Consider the following 10,192-nt stretch of genomic DNA (forward strand, 5'->3'; position numbering starts at 1 on the left):
AACTTTCAAGTAAAGGTAAAAGTACAGATGAAATAACTAAAGGGATGTACATTATCGAATTACATTAAAAACTGAAAACAAGAGGAAAATAAAACTAACTTTTTTTGCTATTTTGCAGGGACAGAGTCTCGCTCTGTTACCCAGGCTGGAGAGCAGTGGCGTGATCTTGGCTCACCGCAAACTCCGCCTCCCGGGTCCAAGCAATTCTTGTGCCTCAGCCTCCTGGATAGCTGGGATTACAGATGCCCGCCACCATGCCTGGTTACGTTTTGTATTTTTGGTAGAGATGGGGTTTCACTATGTTGGCCAGGCTGGTCTTGAACTTCTGACCTCAAGTGATCCGCCCGCCTCAGCCTCCCAAAGTGCTGGAATTACAGGCGTGAACCACTGCGCTCGGCCAAACTCTCCACTATTTAAAAGAGACATCTAAAATACAAGCTTAAGGAGCATTACATTCTAAAAGTCAGAAAGAAATGCAGAAACCATAAATAGGAAGGTAGTGGAGTTGTCTGGAAATAGGCAACAGCGGGAACCCCAGTGGGACCACGTTGTAACCACATGCTCAATTCACCAGGAACACTTGACAACTTCAGACCTGTGTTTAAGGTTAACTGATCAGATTATTCATTGGTCGAAGTATTCATTACAGGTGCTACTTCAGACATATGGAGAAACAGAGAAAAAAATCAAATGACGTGTATGTCCTCCTGTGGGCTTCTGAGTGGACTAGCAATAACAGAAAGAAGGTCTCCTGAAATATCGGCCGGGTGCCGTGGCTCATGTCTGTAATCCCAGCACTTTGGGAGGCTGAGGCGGGCGGTTCACTTGAGGTCAGGAGTTTGAGACCAGCCTGGCCAACATGGTGAAACCCATCTCACTAAAAACACAAAAATTAGCCAGGCTTGGTGGTGCACGCCTGTGATCGCAGCTACTCGGGAGGGCAAGGCAGGAGAATCGCTTGAACCGGGAGGTGGAGGTTGTAGTGAGCTGAGATAGTGCCACTGCACTCCAGCCTGGGGAACAGAGCAAGGCTCTGTCTCGAAAGAAAGAAAAAGAAAAGAAATATGAGTTTGGGCCAATGTTAGCTGAATGGGAAAAGCCTGTGAAATGGCAGTGAGGCCCTCAGCTGTGTTGACGGTCATTTAAACCATCACTGTTTTGTAACCTTTTAAATGTCTCACGTTAGCGCGGTGCATGACCCCTAATGAATAAATAAAAGAAACAAAACAAAACGTAGAGGTGCCAATACTCCAGTTCCACAGACTCTCGGGAAAGAGGAGCAGAGACCCCGTCCCTGGCTGACTTCATGCGGCTCCCTTAACTTTGGACACCACAGCCTGACGATAAAAACTAGAGTCCAGGCCAGGCGTGGTGGCTCAAGCCTGTAATCCCAGCACTTTGGGAGGCCGAGGCGGGTGGATCACGAGGTCGAGAGATCGAGACCATCCTGGTCAACGTGGTGAAACCCCGTCTCTACTAAAAATACAAAACATTAGCTGGGCATGGTGGCGCGTAGCTGTAATCCCAGCTACTCAGGAGGCTGAGGCAGGAGAATTGCCTGAACCCAGGAGGCGGAGGTTGCGGTGAGCCGAGATCGCACCATTGCACTCCAGCCTGGGTAACAAGAGCGAAACTCCGTCTCCCAAAAAAAAAAAAAAACAAAAAACAAAACTAGAGTCCAGTCTCACTCATAGACACAGACTCGAGAATCCAAACCAAAGTCTTACTGCCCCGAATCCAGCAACACACAGGCAACATATCATGACCAGGGTGGGCTCATGTAACACAGAAATCAATTTACTCACCACATCAACAGATCGAAGGAGGAAGATTATATGATCAACTCTATAAATGAAGGGAAAACAGTACTGATAAAATTAAACATCCCATTTATGCCTTTTTGAAAAAAACTTAGAAAAATTGTTTTAGAAATCAACATCTTTAGGCTAGGCATGGTTGCTCACCCCTGACATCACAGCACTTTGGGAGGCCGAGGTGGGTGGATCACTCGAGATGTGGAGTTCAAGACAGGCCTGGCCAACATGGCAAAAACCCGTCTCTACTAAAAATACAAAAATTAGCTGGGCATGACGGCAGGCCCCTGTAATCCCAGCTACTCGGGAGGCTGAGGCAAGAGAATCACTTAAACTCGGGGGGTAGAGGCTGCAGTGAGCCGAGATCACGCCACTGCATTGCAGCCTGGGTGACAGAGCAAGAGTCTGTCTCAAAAAAAAGAAAAAAAAGAAAAAAAAAAAAAAGAAAAAAAGAAATGAACGTCTTTAATGTGATAAGAGTATACACACCAAAAATCACCACAGCAAACATCACACTTAAACATTAAAAACGTTCCCTTAAGCTTGAGAACAAAACAAGGGTGCTCACTAAAACCTCTTCTCAATATTCATCACATCTCCAGCCAGAACGAACCATCAGACGTAAAAGAAGTAAGAGGCGGCCGGGCGCGGTGGCTCACGCCTGTAATCACAGCACTTTGGGAGGCGAGGCGGGTGGATCACCTGAGGTCAGGAGTTCAAGGCCAGACTGGCCAACATGGTGACACTCTGTTTCTACTGAAAATACAAAAATTAGCCAGGGGTGGTGGCCGGCGCCTGTGATCCCAGCTACTTGGGAGGTTGAGGCAGAAGAATCACTTGAACTCGGGAGGTGGAGGTTGTGGTGAGCCGAGATCACGCTCAAGCCTGGGTGACAAGAGGGAAACTCTGTCTCAAAAAAAAAAAAGAAAAGAAATAAAAGGCATACATATGGAACGGAAGGGGAAAATGGTCATTATTTCCGATAAAATGGCTATACACAGAAGATCCAAACAAATGTAAAGATAAGTCACTTAACTAAATCAACGTAGTAATGTTGCTAGGTACAACTTCAGTAATAAAAATCAAGTGTATTTCTATTTATCAGAAGCAATAACGAGGAAATAAGATTTGGAAAATCTACCATTTACAATTACATCAAAAACCATGAAGTACTCAAGAACAAACACAACAAAAGACACAGACCTCTGCAGAGACCGTGATGAACCCCTCGGGCAACAGCACAGGAAACGGACGGAAAAATAAATGGAAGAAATGACCCACTTCCTTCAACAAATAAAAGGCGTGGGGAAAATGGAGGGGGGGGGCCTTTAACTGGAAAGAGCCTTGAGAAACAAGTCAGCCACAAGCCACCTGGGGACGTTGCCTGCGTCTCGATTCAAGCTGCAAAGGACATTTTTGTTATCTCCTTCCTCCTGAAAGTGAGCATAAACTGGCATTAGTTTCCATTAAGAAATTATTACTTTGGGCCGGGCACGGTGGCTCATGCCTGTAATCCCAGCACTTTGGGAGGCCAAGGCGGGTGGATCACGAGGTCAAGAGATCGAGACCATCCTGGTCAACATGGTGAAACCCCGTCTCTACTAAAAACACCAAAAAATTAGCTGGGCATTGTGGCATGTGCCTGTAATCCCAGCTACTTGGGAGGCTGAGGCAGGAGAATTGCCTGAACCCAGGAGGCGGAGGTTGCGGTGAGCCGAGATCGCGCCATTGCACTCCAGCCTGGGTAACAAGAGCGAAACTCCGCCTCAAAAAAAAGAAAAAAAACTTTGATCATGAACAATTCACAACAGTAGGGAGAATGACACTAAGAAGCCAGGGCGCCCGCCCTGCTCAGCGGTGCTCGGCCTCGCAGCTGCCTTCTGCCTGTATCCCCCTCTGCTTGTGGTCCGGGACTAGCATGTTTCCAAGAAGGTCCCAGGCATAATACCCTTTCACCTGTAAAAACTTCGTGTATGCCTCTAACAGATACAAACTTATTTTTAGCATAACCACAAAATCATCATCAACCCCAATACAATAAATAATTTCTTTTTTCTTTTTGAGATGGAGTTTTGCTCTGTCACAGGCTGCAGTGCAGTGGTGCAATCTCAGCTCACTGCAGCCTCTGCCCCCCTGGGTTCAAGCAGTTCTCCTGCCTCAGCCTCCCGAGTAGCTGGGATTACAGGTGTGCAACACCACGCCTGGCTAATTTTTGTATTTTTAGTAGAGACGGGGTTTCACCACGTTAGCCAGGCTGGTCTCGAACCCCCGACCTCGAGTGATCCACCCACCTCAGCCTCCCAAAGTGCTGGGATTACAGGCGTGAGCCACCGCGCCCGGCCCAAAGTTTTTTTTTCTATAAGAAAGTCTCTAAACAAATAAATAGCTGCGAGTTCAAGTGCCAGAGACTCAATGTTGTCAGGATGCCGATTCCTTCCAAACCGCTCCGTAGACTCCCTCAAAGCCCATCCAATCCCAGCAGAAATGTGTGTTGTCCACATGCGAGAGCCAGAGAAGGAGAAATTTCTATTCTGGTGAATTCTAAAGTTTATCTGGAAGGACAATGGACCAGGAGTTCGGAAGGGGGAAGGGGTGCCCTGCCAGGTATCAAGATTTATTCTAAAGCTGTAAAATTAAGACAGTAGAGTGTTTTGGCCGAGACAGACAGACCAACGGAACAGATCAGAAGGCCAGAAACAGGCCCCCAGGACTGGCGCTATGCAGGACAGAGGCGGGACGGCGGGGCAGCGGGCACGGAACGGGGTCTTCCTCCACATCCACCCCAAGATCAGTCCCATGTGGGTGAAAGACTCCGATGGGAAAAATCAAAATTCGACTACAGTGTTAGTGGGGAGTAAATGGGGGTTCGGAATGGAGCCTTGTTACCTCTGAATTTCTTAAATAAGACACTAAGAACATTAGGCACAAAAGGAAAAGTTGGCGGAGCCATCCACATTTACATTAGAAACTTAAGTTCAGGCCAGGAGCAGGGGCACACACCCGTAATCCCAGCACTTTGGGAGGCTGAGGTAGGGGGATCACTTGAGGTCAGGAGTTCGAGACCAGCCTGGCCAATGTGGTGAAACCCCATCTCTACAAAAAAATACAAAAATGAGCTGGGTGTGGTGTCGGGCGCTTGTCATCGCAGTGACTCGGGAGGCTGAGGCAGGAGACTCGCTTGAACCTGGGAGGTGGAGGCTGCGGTGAGCTGAGATCGCACCACTGCACTCCAGTCTCGTCTCAAAAAAAGAAAAAAAAAAAAAGAAAGAAAAAAGAAAACCCACAAAGACGACAATCACAGCACGTCACTGAGAGGTTCACCGTCAAGGTCGTGTAAGGACTGTCCGTGGATCGGTAAGGAAGACGAGCAGCCCCGCGTGGGAGGAGGCTGCAGCAGGCAGGCCTCGCCACCCGACACGCCCACGGTTCCGAGGCGCAGGACACGGATTGTCGCGGGAATGGGGAGCTTGTGCCGCCTACTTCACCTTCCGGCTCGGCGATTCTCCTCCGAGGAGCAGACCCTACAGAAACTCCCACCTGCGACCTTAGCTTCCTGGGCACCACGACCCAGGACGCTTCAACGACAGGAGCTGTCCGCCGCGGTGCTGGAGGCCGGCATCCAAAGCCCAGGGGCTGGCGGGGCCACGCTGTCTCCGAAGGGCGAGGGAAGGGCCTGGCGGAGGGGGCTGGACACACCCATCCTTCTCCGCCCCTGAAATTACGTCACCGGAATCTGCGCTGGGCACCTAGCTTCGCCACAGCCAGCTCTGCACGCCACACTAAACTCTGCACCCGGCACCGAGCCCGCCCCGGAAATCCCCTCTGCACTCGGCACCAGGATCTGCACTCGGCACTAAACTCTGCACCCGGCACCGAGCCCGCCCCGGAAATCCCCTCTGCACTCGGCCGGAGGATCTGCACTCGGCACTAAACTCTGCACCCGGCACCGAGCCCGCCCCGGAAATCCCCTCTGCACTCGGCACTAAACTCTGCACCCGGCACCGAGCCCGCCCCGGAAATCCCCTCTGCACCCGGCACCAGGATCTGCACTCGGCACTAAAGTCTGCACCCGGCACCTAGCCTGCCCCGGAAATGCCCTCTGCACTCGGCACTAAACTCTGCACCCGGCACCTAGCCCGCCCTGGAAATCCCCTCTGCACCCGGCACCAGGATCTGCACTCGGCACTAAAGTCTGCACCTGGCACCTAGCCTGCCCCGGAAATGCCCTCTGCACCCGGCACCAGGATCTGCACTCGGCACTAAACTCTGCACCCGGCGCCTAGCCTGCCCCGGAAATCCCCTCTGCACTCGGCACTAAACTCTGCACCCGGCACCTAGCCCGCCCTGGAAATCCCCTCTGCACCCGGCACCAGGATCTGCACTCGGCACTAAAGTCTGCACCTGGCACCTAGCCTGCCCCGGAAATGCCCTCTGCACCCGGCACCAGGATCTGCACTCGGCACTAAACTCTGCACCCGGCGCCTAGCCCGCCCCGGAAATGCCCTCTGCACCCGGCACCAGGATCTGCACTCCACACTAAACTCTGCACCCGGCACGTAGCCAGCCGTTGGAAAACCCCGCCAAAATGTAAAAGCGGCCCCGCCAGCGCCTGCCCAATAGTGTGCGCCCCGTCCGGCCCACTCACCGGAAATCCCGCCCCCCTACCTGGAGCAGCGTGCCAGTCCGCACCTGCTTCCCCAGGGCCGGTCAGCGCGCCTTCCCTGCCTGATAACCCCGGCCTGGCAGGAGTCGGGCATCCCGTCCCCGGCCTCTTTCCCCGGGACCCCGGAACCCGGGAGCCGAATGAATCGGCGTCTAATTGTGCTCATGCAGGCCTCAGTTTCCTCATTTTAAACTCGGCAGTGAACCTCACAGAGAATAGACCTTGCACCGGTCTCGGGCCTCCCCTCTGGCTTTCGGCAGTTCTGTGGCCCGTGGCAGCAACACTCCGATCCTCGTGTGACATTCTCTGCGTCCACGGGTCTGTCCACGTTTCTCCTTTTCGGAAGGACGCGGATCACTGGGTGAGGTGCCCCCCCGGTGCCGGGATGACCTCATCTTCGCTGCTTCGGGCGTCACCGAAGTTCCGAGTAAGGTCATATTCTCAGGGCCGGAGGCCCAGCAACAGCCCCGACGGCGCGGACGGCCGGACGCCGCGATTCCCACCGAGGAATACCGCGTGGGAACGACGTCTCCTCGGGGTTGTGTGGATGAACCTCACAGCCCCGAGGGGAAGACGACACCGGCGCGCCTGGCGCGCTTCCCGTCACTGTCAACGTGGGTTCCCGGCGGGGGGCAGGTGCAGCAGGGTCCGCAGTGGCGCGGGCTGGGCGAGGAGGGGGTGTGTGTGTGGCCGGGGTCAGAGCGGGGTGTCGGAGCCTGCGAGGGAACGGGGGTCCCCAGGTGTGGTCCAGCAGCGGGAGTCCGGGCCCGGGTGGGGCGGACGGTGTCCACTGGGACAGCCTCCCAGGCCAAGCCTGGGACCGATGACACGTTGGCATCGCTTCCGAGCGCCTCCAGCAAAACGCTTGTTGATTACAAAGGAAAAGAGACTTTCATACCACGTCAATCAAGAGCGCACAGTGCACCTCATCAGCGATGTGACTGCACAGGGAAAGTGTGGCACATGCACACCATGGAATACTACGCAGCCATTAAAAATGACGAGTTCGTGTCCTTTGTAGGGACATGGATGAATCTGGAAACCGTCATTCTCAGCAAACTGACACAAGAACAGAACATCAAACACCGCATGTTCTCACTCATAGGCGGGTGTTGAACAATGAGAACACATGGGCACAGGGAGGGGAGCAGCACACACTGGGGTCTGTTTGGGGGGAGTAAGGGAGGGACAGTAGCGGGTAGGGAGGTTGGGGAGGGACAACATGGGAGAAATGCCAGATATAGGTGACGGAGGAGGGGGCTGGAGGCAGCAAACCGCTCTGCCATGTGTGCACCTTGCAACAATCCTGCGTGTTCTGCACGTGTACCCCAGAACCTAAAGTGCAATAATATATATGTATATTTTTTTAAAACAAGAATACATGTGGTATTAGAGAAAGTTTAATATATAGTATTAAACTTATATAAAATTAAATTATACATGTGGTATTACAGAATACCACATGCTTTAAAATTTTATATAAAGTTTACATAAAGTTTAAAATAAGTGAAAGTTAACTCTACTGTTTAGGGATGCATGCAGTGGTAACAAAACTAAAGAAAACGTCAGCCATGATCAAGAAGAAGGGGTCTGTGGGTGGCAGGGGTGGGGCTTTGGGTTTCTGGACTTGGGTACTGGTTACTGACGTTTGCTTCAGAACCCGTCTCTAAGGTCACAGGCGAATTTACGCACCGTTTTTACGCAGAGAATCTATCATCAATTTCTAGTGGGCCCTAGAACAGGCCTGCTCTTTACCACCTCGACCTGGCTTATGCAGATAAAAGGAGTGCTCCTTTAGGAAAAACCAAATACTAGAGGCATACCAGCTTCCAGAAGCAGGTTATACACACTAAAACCAAATGACTCTGGGGTTATGAATCATGCTCCCCTTTCCAGCTAGGCAGACACTCGAGTCCCAACTTTTTTTTTTTTTTTTCCCCTGAGACGGAATGTCGCTCTGCCACCAGGCTAGAGTGCAGTGGCGCCATCTGGGCTCACAGCAGCCTCCACCTCCCGGGTTCAAGCGATTCTCCTGCCTCAGCCTCCCGGGTATCTGGGACTACAGGCGCGCGCCACCACGCCTGGCTTAGTTTTTGTATTTTTAGTAGAGACGGGGTTTTGCCACGTTGGCCAGGCTGGTCTCGAACTCCTGACCTCGTGATTCGCCGCCTCAGCCTCCCAAAGTGCTGGGATGACAAGCGGGAGCCGCCGCGCCCGGCCAAGAGTCCCAACTTTTTACCAGCCAGGCTGGCCCTTGGTTTTTGTTTAACGTTTTTGTAAACGTGTTATAATAATACCTTTTTACGGCGTCTGCTGCAGGGTCAGGCGCGGGCCCCTCCACCGAGGCCGAGCCGGCGCCCGCGTTCCCCGCGACGGGCCGGGGACCAGAACCAAGAACAAAGTCAGTTCTCAGGCACCGCTTTCCGGGAAAAGCGTTGACCATGAAACCGGGTTCTGCCCGGGGCGCGGGGGTCAAACCCTCCCAGCTCAGCCCCAGGGTCAAACGCCTCCGCCCCCACACCCACCTCCGGCGGGCCCGGGTCCCAGGTTCGCGGCGGCGGGAGGCGGCGGACCCCGGCGAGGGCGCTCGGCGGCGGCGTGGTTTGGAGCCGGCAGCTCCATGGCAACGGAAGGCTCCATCGTGGCCGGCGGGGGGGGCTCGCGCGCGCTGCTCCCGGCTGGAGCGAGTGGTTCGGTCCGGTCCGCCCCGCGCCGCGCAGGGCGGGGCGGGCCCTCGGGGCAAGAGCGAGGCGGGCTCGGGCCGGGCCGCAGGGCGCGGGGCGGGGACGGCGCCGGGGGCCCCCACACGGCCAGGCCTGGCCCGGGGCTGAACCTCGGATGGGACGGACAGACTTGGGCGGCCTGGGGGACCGGGGAGGTGCGTGACGGTTTGGAGTCGTTGTCAACCTAAAAAACTAGGTTTCCTGGGAAAATGGGGATTTTCCTCTTCTTTTGAAAATGGAAGGGCCGGGCGCGGTGGCTCAGCCTGTCATCCCAGCACTTTGGGAGGCGAGGCGGGTGGATCACGAGGTCGAGAGATCGAGACCATCCTGGTCAACATGGTGAAACCCCGTCTCTACTAAAAATACGAAAAATTAGCTGGGCATGGTGGCGCATGCCTGTAATCCCAGCTACTCAGGAGGCTGAGGCAGGAGAATTGCCTGAACCCAGGAGGCGGAGGTTGCGGTGAGCCGAGATCGCGCCATTGCACTCCAGCCTGGGTAACAAGAGCGAAACTCTGTCTCAAAAAAAAAAAGAAAAAAGAAAATGGAAGACAGGGCCGGGCACGGTGGCTCACGCCTGTGATCCCAGCACTTTGGGAGGCCGAGGCGGGTGAATCACTTGAGGTCAAGAGTTCGACACCAGCCTGGCCAAAATGGTGAAACCCCATCTCTTCTAACATACGAAAATCAGCCAGGCGTGGTGGCGCATGCCTGTAGTCCCAGCTACTCAGGGGGCTGAGGCAGGAGAATCACTTGAACCCAGCAGGTGGAGGTTTCGGTGAGCTGAGATCACGCCACTGCACTCCAGCCTGGGCCACAGGGCGAGACTCCAAGACCCCGTCTTAGACACAAACCAACCAACCAAAAGAAAGTGGAAGATGGGCCGGGCGCAGTGGCTCAAGCCTGTAATCCCAGCACTTTGGGAGGCCGAGGCGGGTGGATCACGAGGTCGAGAGATCGAGACCATCCTGGTCAACATGGTGAAACCCCGT

The 10,192-nt window shown here is 53.8% G+C and overlaps 1 protein-coding gene across 1 annotated transcript in view; it reads right to left on the reverse strand.

The window, feature by feature from the left end:
* Nucleotides 1-9,077, reverse strand: part of CFAP74 (cilia and flagella associated protein 74) — an 84,678-nt gene extending 75,601 nt beyond the window's left edge. The window contains exon 1 of the mRNA XM_010350338.3: nucleotides 9,003-9,077. The gene's annotated coding sequence lies outside the window, so the exon portion shown is untranslated. The remainder of the gene's footprint in view (nucleotides 1-9,002) is intronic.
* Between the last annotated feature and the right edge of the window lie 1,115 nt (nucleotides 9,078-10,192).

The sequence above is a fragment of the Saimiri boliviensis genome, chromosome 11 (genome assembly GCF_048565385.1).
Source record: "Saimiri boliviensis isolate mSaiBol1 chromosome 11, mSaiBol1.pri, whole genome shotgun sequence".
NCBI lineage: Eukaryota > Metazoa > Chordata > Mammalia > Primates > Cebidae > Saimiri > Saimiri boliviensis.